Here is a 9,197-nt window from a genome sequence, read left to right on the forward strand (position 1 = left end):
TTTTTGCTTGTTTTACTAAAATATAAAATGTTCAGTAAAAAAAAAAAGTTATATAATTAAGTATGGGTCAGCATTTATCATTATTGTTGTGATTTGGGGTGTGTTTTGGGGTGGGCTAGCAATGCAATTCATTATGGGGTAATCTTATTTTTTAAGGAGTGATACTTACATTTTTCGAGTATAAAATCAACAGTCTTCTCCAAAGGCGAGATCTTCGATCAGCTGCCTGTCTCCTTTGTGCAGACATTACAAATGCTGAGGAAAACTGTTCTAGGTAGGGCTGTCGAGTTACTGATGTTATGAGGTGTTAGTGCACCTGTCGCTCATATAATTTTTTATTGCAGAACTTATAGTTGCATACAAGATCAGGGAAAGATACCATGGTTGTATCTTTAACAATGAACAATCATAATGACAAAAACATAAATATCACGGGTTTGCATACATCATAATATGAGATTATATACAAAGGAAAAAAAAGCACAATGATAAGGTTTAATATCTTTGAATAATTCATCATAATACATAAAAATAGGGATGAAACAAGAGTTAAATTCAACAAGAAAAAGAGGAAAACATCTCAGGTTACGACTCTAACCAATGTTCACTGAGAACAGGGAATGAACCACTGCGTCAGAGCGCTATGCGGAATGCCTCCGCGTGAACCGGTGTCTGAAACGCTTATCTAATCACGGCAATCCTATTGGCCGGCGACAGCCTATGACATCATCACTAGTGCGACCCGGAAGTATAAAAGGGGCGCCTAGAGAACATGTCAACAACTTATCGTCTGAGGGGACTGTTCAGCAGGCATCCCCGAGGCATGGCGGAAAGACGCAGTGTCTCGTTCCCTGTTCTCAGGGAACATAGGTTACAGTCGTAACCTGAGACGTTCCATTTCGAAAGGGAACTCACACTGCGTCAGAACGCTATGGGGAACGTTCTACCCACGCTGCCATGCTGAGGGGAGTGTATGCCAAATTATGGCTGTGTCAAAAAATGGCAGTTCTACCAGAAAGACTCGGGAGATAGAATGATGTAACAAAGCATTCATTCATTGCGTCTGCGAACTCAATGAAATGCCAAAAACACTCCCCCTTCGCGTCACATACAGGCTGTCAGTGACAGTATTCCCTACGGCCACTGCCCGAGCTTGATGCTAAGCTAGGAAGTAACTTTGTGCTTTCACACGAAGGACTTGACCCAGAACCAGCTCAAGAGCATGGATACCACAGCCCGACTTTAGAGGGGTGTTCCTTTAAGGGATTATGACCAGGGGGTCCAAAGGAGTCCCGTCCAGTCACTTTCTGAGGGGGACATGAAGTCAACCCCACATGCCACCAGGGAGGCTGACCTGGTCTAATTTAATGACCTTGTCCTGCCAACAACCTGTCTGTTTCCTAAACAGAGTCTCTAACATATTTTGCCTCACTTGTGGAGGCATCCGATAGGGAGGACTGCAGATAGTGGCAGTGACTCACAGACCGGATCATAGAGACAGGCATCCTGGAGAGTAGAACTCAGCATATCGCTTTCTGACCCTTGCAAACGAGGGGAGTAACTCTAGCCAATCCTGGATCTACACAGTGCTTCAAAGCCATGTGGAGGCTGGGCACTCTGAAAGGGACCCAAATAGGGGAGCATCTCCAGTTCTAGGGCTGATCTCACAGGGAGGCCTTGTGAGAGTCCTTCGACCTTCCGACCAGACTTAGGGAGCTAAGTATTCATACAGAACAATCCTCAGATAGATTCTAGAACACTATACTCAAAACCTGATGAGTATTGACCAGGCTCTGGGCTAGGTTTTGCCTTTGCAATGCTAAGCATCCAACTCGTTGGGGATCCACCTTCAAGGGGGCCTGTCAAAGCCTAACTACTTGATGGCGGGACTGTTAGCAGAGCTAGCCATAGAAGTCAGGTGCTCTCACAGACATCTCTGTGGGCCTGGTTACACTTATTTCACATTGTACTCAGCAAAAGTGCTATCGACCCTTTAAAGCAAGGAGAGTACAATCTTACGCTACCAGATTATCGAGGACACCTACTGTAAGGCCTACAGCTTTGAATTTCATGGACATCAGCCCGGGCAGTGCTTTTTAAACAGAATCTCTAGTATTACTTGTCTTACTTGTGGAGGCATCCGATAGTGAGGACTGTAGGTAGTGGCAGTAATCACTCACAGACCGGATCACAGACGGGCATCCTGGAGAGTAGAACTCAGCATAGTGCTTTCTAACCCTTGCAAACGAGGGGGAGTGACTCTACTCGATCCTGGATCTACAACAGTGCTTCAGAGCCCTGTGGAGGCTGGGCACTCTGAAAGGGACCCTAATAAGGGGAGTGCCTCCAGCTCTAAGGTTTACATTGCCAACAGGCAGTGTACTCAGCAGAAGTGCTATTGACCCTTTAAAGCAACACTCTTAACCCGAGTTAGTTGACTTTACTCGCAAATTGCGAGGAAACCCGTTGCCTTATACCACTTTAGTTTTTACACAAGCAGAAACTAAACATGTTGAGTTGTATTAACATGGAACCCTAACCTTTTACACAAGCTGAAACTAAACATGTTGAGTTGTATTAACATATATCCCTAACCTTTTACACAAGCTGAAACTAAACATGTTATGTTGTATTTACATGGTTTAGGATAATAGGTTTACTATTGGGTACCCAGCATGCATTGCAAGTGTCACCATTGTTGAGATTAATATACAATTCCGTTGGATTTTCTGCTGGAAATTAACAGCAAAAGTCAAGTGCTACTGACTTTTTTAGTGACTTATAATCTCTATTGATAATAGCATTAATAGGCAGTTACAATCGACTGATCAGTTTACTCTTGGCTTTTTGCTATAACTATTGTGCCTTTCAAAGTCACAGTTAAAGCAGCCAGAGGACATATAATGTTTAAATGTCAAAGGCAAGAGCCCAACTAAAGCCAACACCTTTCACCATCATGGTGACTACAAATGAAACAATAAATAATCAACATCTAAACCTCTGTTGATTCTCAACAAGATCTTTTGTAGACGTCTGACAGAAATAAAGTCAGTCTGTTTAGTAATAAGTTAAGCTGGTAATGTTCGACTCTTCGGTTCAAAATTTAAATGGCGCACTCTGCACACTGTCACCTGTTTAAATAGGCCACACCCCTCCCTTACAAAAGCTTAACATAGCGAGTTATCTTAGCTTAACATGATTAGTGCAATGAATCTTTCAGCTAAATAGTACAAACAACTAATGTTGTTTAGTAATGATAGCAGGTTTTTACTAAACATAAAAGAATAAGTAATGATTACTCGTAAGTTTAATTAGAAACAAAATCTGGGTTTACAGTGAAGGGGAGTACAATCTTACGCTACCGGACTATCGAGGAGGCCTACTGTAAGGCCTACAGGTTCGAATGTCATGGGCATCAGCACAGGCAGTGCTTCGGCTCTAAGGGAGCATACTCAACCATCCCAAGTGGAAGGGAGTAACTAATCTGTCTCTACCTGAGCCTGGGTGGTGAAGGGTGATATGATTCGAGCTATGGGTAGCAAAGTACTCTAACAAGGGGAGTACTATCAGCATGACCCTGAGGAATGTATCAGGGTCGAGGCCTATTATCTTGTATTTTTTACAAGACGGATTTTGCATACTCTACTAAACCCAAGGAAATGGAGGCCACAATAAGCGGCCAACGCCATTCAACCTTATGACTTGAATTATTTTATTCAAGGGGCTCAGCGGAAAAAAATCATTTTTCAATTTTAAGGCCTGGCTGGATAAACTAGCTACAATACTTAGCTCTAAAAGGCGGAGGCCTGAGCATACTGCTTCTTGCTTTCTAGAAAGAAAAGGCCTGACAATTCCCATGATATATCTGCATGGGATGCTTTTTGAAGATAGCCTGCTACCTATGCTGCTATCTACCCTGTAACACCACTAGCATTTTTACGCCTAGTGCAAAAGGCGGGCCTTGGCTTTACTCTTGACTCTTGAGGTATTGACTCTTGTAGTAAGAGGAGGCCAGTACTAGGAACAACTAGATTTACAGGAATAAATTATCCTGATGGGCTCTAGCTCTAAGGAGCCTACACTCAGATACTGAGAGGCTCGAGGTGAGAATGCTTAGCAAACCGCCACCAATTTCCTAGTTACTAAGCCAAAGTCAGAAATCGAGGCGGCCCTGTGAGGGACGACACACTAATATTAAGTGACAGAATTTCAGAGCTATAATCTCAACAACTCTCTAAAGTGAAAGGAGAACTGCTGCACTAGTATAAGGTGGCTATCAAGGTGGCCTGAAGAGGGCCAGTGCTTGACTTTGTAGTTCTATCTGGAGCTTGACAGAGCGGTGGCCTCAGTAGAATAACTCCCAATAGGGAGGAAGCCTTCTCACACAAAAAATGTCTATTTGGTGCTCGGATGAACGGTGGCCTCACTAGAGAATTTTCCATACAGCCAACCTGTTCACTACTACAGATTGGCACAACCCGCTATATAAGCCTGACAACTCTAACATAAGAGGAGGCCTATGGGAAGGGTATGCATAGTCTACCTATATTTGGGAACTTCAGGGCCCTAATTTCACCATCCTATGAAAACCATATTTTACACCCCCTTAATACTTCCTAACAGGGAACCGTGGCCAATTATTCAACCTTACTAAAAACTCACATAAATGGAGAAGACCTATAGAGCTCAACCTGCTGCCCATAGAGCGATGGCCTAAACAACATTCACAAAATGGAGGCCTATCACCGAAAGAGCATGAAAGAGCAGCCTTACTACCAAACCCAACGCCAGACCTACAGAAGGTTTCCAAATTGAAGGAATAAGTCATAATAGGTCCAGCCTCAGGCTGATGCAAGAAGCGCTTGGGATGAGAGATTTAAATGTTTCAAATCTGTCAGCAGATCAGCCTGGTATGCTTGCAACACCATCAGTGTGTGCAAGTCATCACCAGCCAGACCCACCACCACGTATGCCCTGCCATTTAAGCGTGCTGTCATATTTTAGTGGCTTAAGAGGCAGGGCCAGAGCACTTAGTGTTGATGCCTCTCCAGCCGTGAGATAGTTTGCGAACATCTCATCAACTGGGAAATCGACACACTCCCGTGTTCGCGTATCTCCTCAACATCAGCGTAGTTCGCTGATGGCGATGATTGCGCGCTGAATACGGGTTCTTCCATGCCTTTCCGATCTCATTGTGTAGATCCAGCAGGAATGGAAGGCTCACGAGAGCTGGAGCTTTATGGCTGAAAATAAACCATTTGTGAAGTCTGTCATGAGCAGTCTCTTCCCTCACGCGCTCCAACGACAGCAGAAGCCTTGTTAAAGCGCGTTCCATAACACTCAACAGCTTAACATACGCGGTGCAGGGTGGCTGTGAGGGTTTGGGTTGTATATCCTCTTCACCCTTACCAGCCATCTCCTGCTCTCTTGGGCTGGTTGTTTTTATACACAGCAGAGCACTCGCTGCTGGATCAGAGGATGTTAGTAACAACACATCCTTATCCTGCAGCTCACTCTCGCGAGTCTCTGAAGGCCGTGAGAGATTAACAACTCTCTCAACCTCCTCAGCGGGCTCCCTCTGAAAAACCCCACGATTCCAGTCTCTGCTCTACCTCAGCACGAGCTGGACCTGAATCACCTAGTACAGATGTCTGTCCCTCTTTCCACGAGATTGGAGTTTTCTCAAGGGAAAAAACTCACAGTGGCACTAGCAGATCCCTCATGAGCTGATCATGCATGCTCTGAGCCCAAACAATAAACACACAAGATGTGTGTCATCAAGTATCAATATCTCAGACATGGATGCACACACTTCCTGAAGCATTTTTCACAAGCCATGATTACCTTTTTGAAGTTTTCAGGTTGAAGCGCACAAACAAAACAGTCCCTGAAGACGAAAAATTGTTGACATGTTCTCTAGGCGCCCCTTATATACTTCCAGGTCGCACTAGTGATGATGTCATAGGCTGTCGCCGGCCAATAGGATTGGCGTAATTAGATAAGCGTTTCAAACACCGGTTTTCACAGAGGTGTTCCCCATAGCGTTCTGACACAGTTCGAGTTCTCTTTCGAAAGGGAACATAAAGGTTTTTCGGGGCCCAAAAGGGCTTTTGCTTGTGGGTGAAATTTTTTGCATATAAAATAAAGAACTTAACAACATATTCAAGAGGTGACGATTTTGGGTTTTCGTAAAAAAAAAATATCTTTAAGTATAAAACTGTGGGTCACGTTAAAAATATAAAAGAAATATAAGACCTAAAAAATATAAAGACCTTAAATCAACCCTAAATGTATTGGTTATAATACAGTCGGGTGATGTCACAGGCATGCCGGTAGAGTATAAAAGGGTGCCTAGAGAAGACGTCATTAGCTTCTTTGTCTTTCTGTGCGTGTGATATTCGATGTGTATGTGTGATTAGGAGAAAGAAAAACTATGTCTAGCACATTTAGAAGATGTATCATGCCATGTCATAGATATATAACACCTAATGACTGCGTTATTTGTTTGGGAGCGGAGCACGCTCGGTCAGCCCTCCGAGGGGGCAAAAACAACTGATCATGCTACATGTGTACATCTTTGTTTGGATTGTGATTAAAATGCAGTGGTTGACTCTAATTTCAAATGGCTACAGTTTTTTAAGGCCAGTTAGGACTGTTATAGAGCAAATTAACAACAAATAAATTTGCTTAAACAGAAGAAGAAGAAGAAGAAGAAGAAGAAGAAGAAGAAGAAGAAGAAGAAGAAGAAGAAGAAGAAGAAGACGGCAGCTGGTATTGGAATTGGCCATGAAAAATCTATAGGTAGATTTTACCTTTCATCAAGGCCAAGGTCAGGGATCTTGGCCTTGAAAAGGCTGATGACCACTGAGTTATGCTAACATGAAGGGGCTCACTGAACACAGCTATACAAGGATGCCTTTAGGTTGAGGATTTGCCGGAAAAAAAGAGTGAGAAATATATTTCCTAGGGATGAGAAGCGCACTCTCCCTGTAGGAGATCAATATTAGGCTTTTGAAGGGGATTTTTTTTTTTCTGGAAAAGAAACATTTATTCCCCAGGGGGGAACTGCATAGGTCTAAAAATAAAAGGGAATGATTTGTTTGCACCACATTTTCAGTCAGTTGCCTAAATACTGTGTTTGATGGTAAATACTGTGCTCCCCTTGTAATCATATTCTTTAAGCAAATAGGCAAAGTGGACATATTCACATTCACGGCCCACTTTTCTATATATTGAGTGTGTTCCCTCTGTTACATTTACATTTTACATTTATTCATTTAGCTGACGCTTTTATCCAAAGCGACTTACAATTGCTATACATGTCAGAGGTCGCACGCCTCTGGAGCAACTAGGGGTTAAGTGTCTTGCTCAGGGACACATTGGTGTCTCACAGTGGATTCGAACCCGGGTCTCTCACACCAAAGGCATGTGTCTTATCCACTGCGCTATCACCACCCCTATTCCCCAGGGGAATATTACATCCCCTCTGTTATTAAAGAAGAAGGACTTCACACAGATAGAGTAGCGAGATTTTGCTGTTGGCACCCCACTTCATGGTCTGTCGCGCCTTTAAACACAATGGATATTATCTGCATCCATATGTTTCCTTAGCAGTAAAGCTAGACTGATACAATCGACTCCTTATTTGTCTCTCCAGAAGCTTGCACTATGGAGGCATGGATATGCTTAGGTTGGGAAGAGGCTGTTATCTGACACCCCCTCCTAGTTGTTTATTTGCCGCCCCTTCAGTTTATACCTGGAGATGATCACGTGGATACATAGTGGGGAAGTGTTAATACGTTTCCTAACGGTTTGTGAGGAGTATCGGGACAGCATAAAAGTGGAATTAGTAGCAGTTAGCGACCCACTCTCTCTGTAAGTCGCTAGAACTGAAGAAATGGACAACCATCAATCGATAAGGGCTACTTGGTAGGGAGCAGTTTGAGAGTCTCCTGTCCAGTAAAGGCACCTCTTTTATACCCTGCCGACGTGTCTGATGACACCCAACTGTGATAGCCAATCAAGACTGGCTTGTAACACAAGTGCTTCAGAAAGCGGCTCACGTAGAGTGTTCCCATAGCGTCAACTAAATGATGCAGTGTCTCATTCCTTCTCAGGGAAGCTGAGATGTTAGTTAAATATATATTGAGAGTCCTATATAATTACAAGTTAGCATTAATTCCTTATTTTATGTGTAATCTTAAATGTGTAAAATAGTCTATTAGAGATATAGTATTATTAGTACTGTTACGTTGTCCAGGCATCCTAAACAACAGTAATACAATTTCACTAACTACTTAAAGGAGTCATGACCTGTAATTTTCACTTTTCCACGAGAATCAATGTATGTAATGATTGCCTAACAATTATACATTGGCCGGGAAGCCTATATTTAAAAGTGAAGCGTTTGTTTACCCCTGGGTTAGTAAACCAGCCCACGTGCACGCGCACTCAAATACGAGATTTTAATTTCTGCCCCGACTTGACGTCAAGACGGGGCAGGATATACCATATATGGACACCGCAGACCTATGCTGCAGAAAGCCCTCCCTGCCCCTCTCCCCCTCATATTCAGTCGCGAAAGATGCAGAAACGTAGTGCACACGTGAGTTGCTCTGTTGTTGACTGCCAGAATCAACATGTAAATGTGTTTTCTCTCCCAAGAACGGACCAAGCTGTCAGGGACCAGTGGATTAAATTCATTTTTAATGACGCGGTTCCTACAACCCTTCCCACTGGCTTAACGTTAGGTGTCTGTGCTAATCATTTTACGCCGGAATGATGGATACTTACAAATTTGGGGCAATATCAGGCGAAGAATTGTATATTATATAACTATGACAACATATAATTGTATTGATTTTTTTATAGAATAGATAAGGATATATAAATAAAATAAACAGTCAAGTAATAATAAACATAAAGAAAAAGATCACGTTACATGTCTGTAGAAGAAAAATATTGAATGTCTAAAAAACCACAACGTGAAACAAGGCAAAAACACCACATGATAGCAAACGTTGATCTCAATAACCACGGTAAGCTGATAAAAAAAGTATACTACATAAAAGGTATAATGTATGTCTCAGTCAAAATGATTGTCTTTACCATTCAGAGACATCTTGATGTAGACGTCCATCCATCGACTCTACATCTTCCCTTTCCAGCTCAGGTTCAGAGTCTGGCTCATACATATA

This window comes from Scardinius erythrophthalmus, assembly GCF_964197995.2.
Source record: "Scardinius erythrophthalmus genome assembly, chromosome: 3".
Classification (NCBI taxonomy): domain Eukaryota; kingdom Metazoa; phylum Chordata; class Actinopteri; order Cypriniformes; family Leuciscidae; genus Scardinius; species Scardinius erythrophthalmus.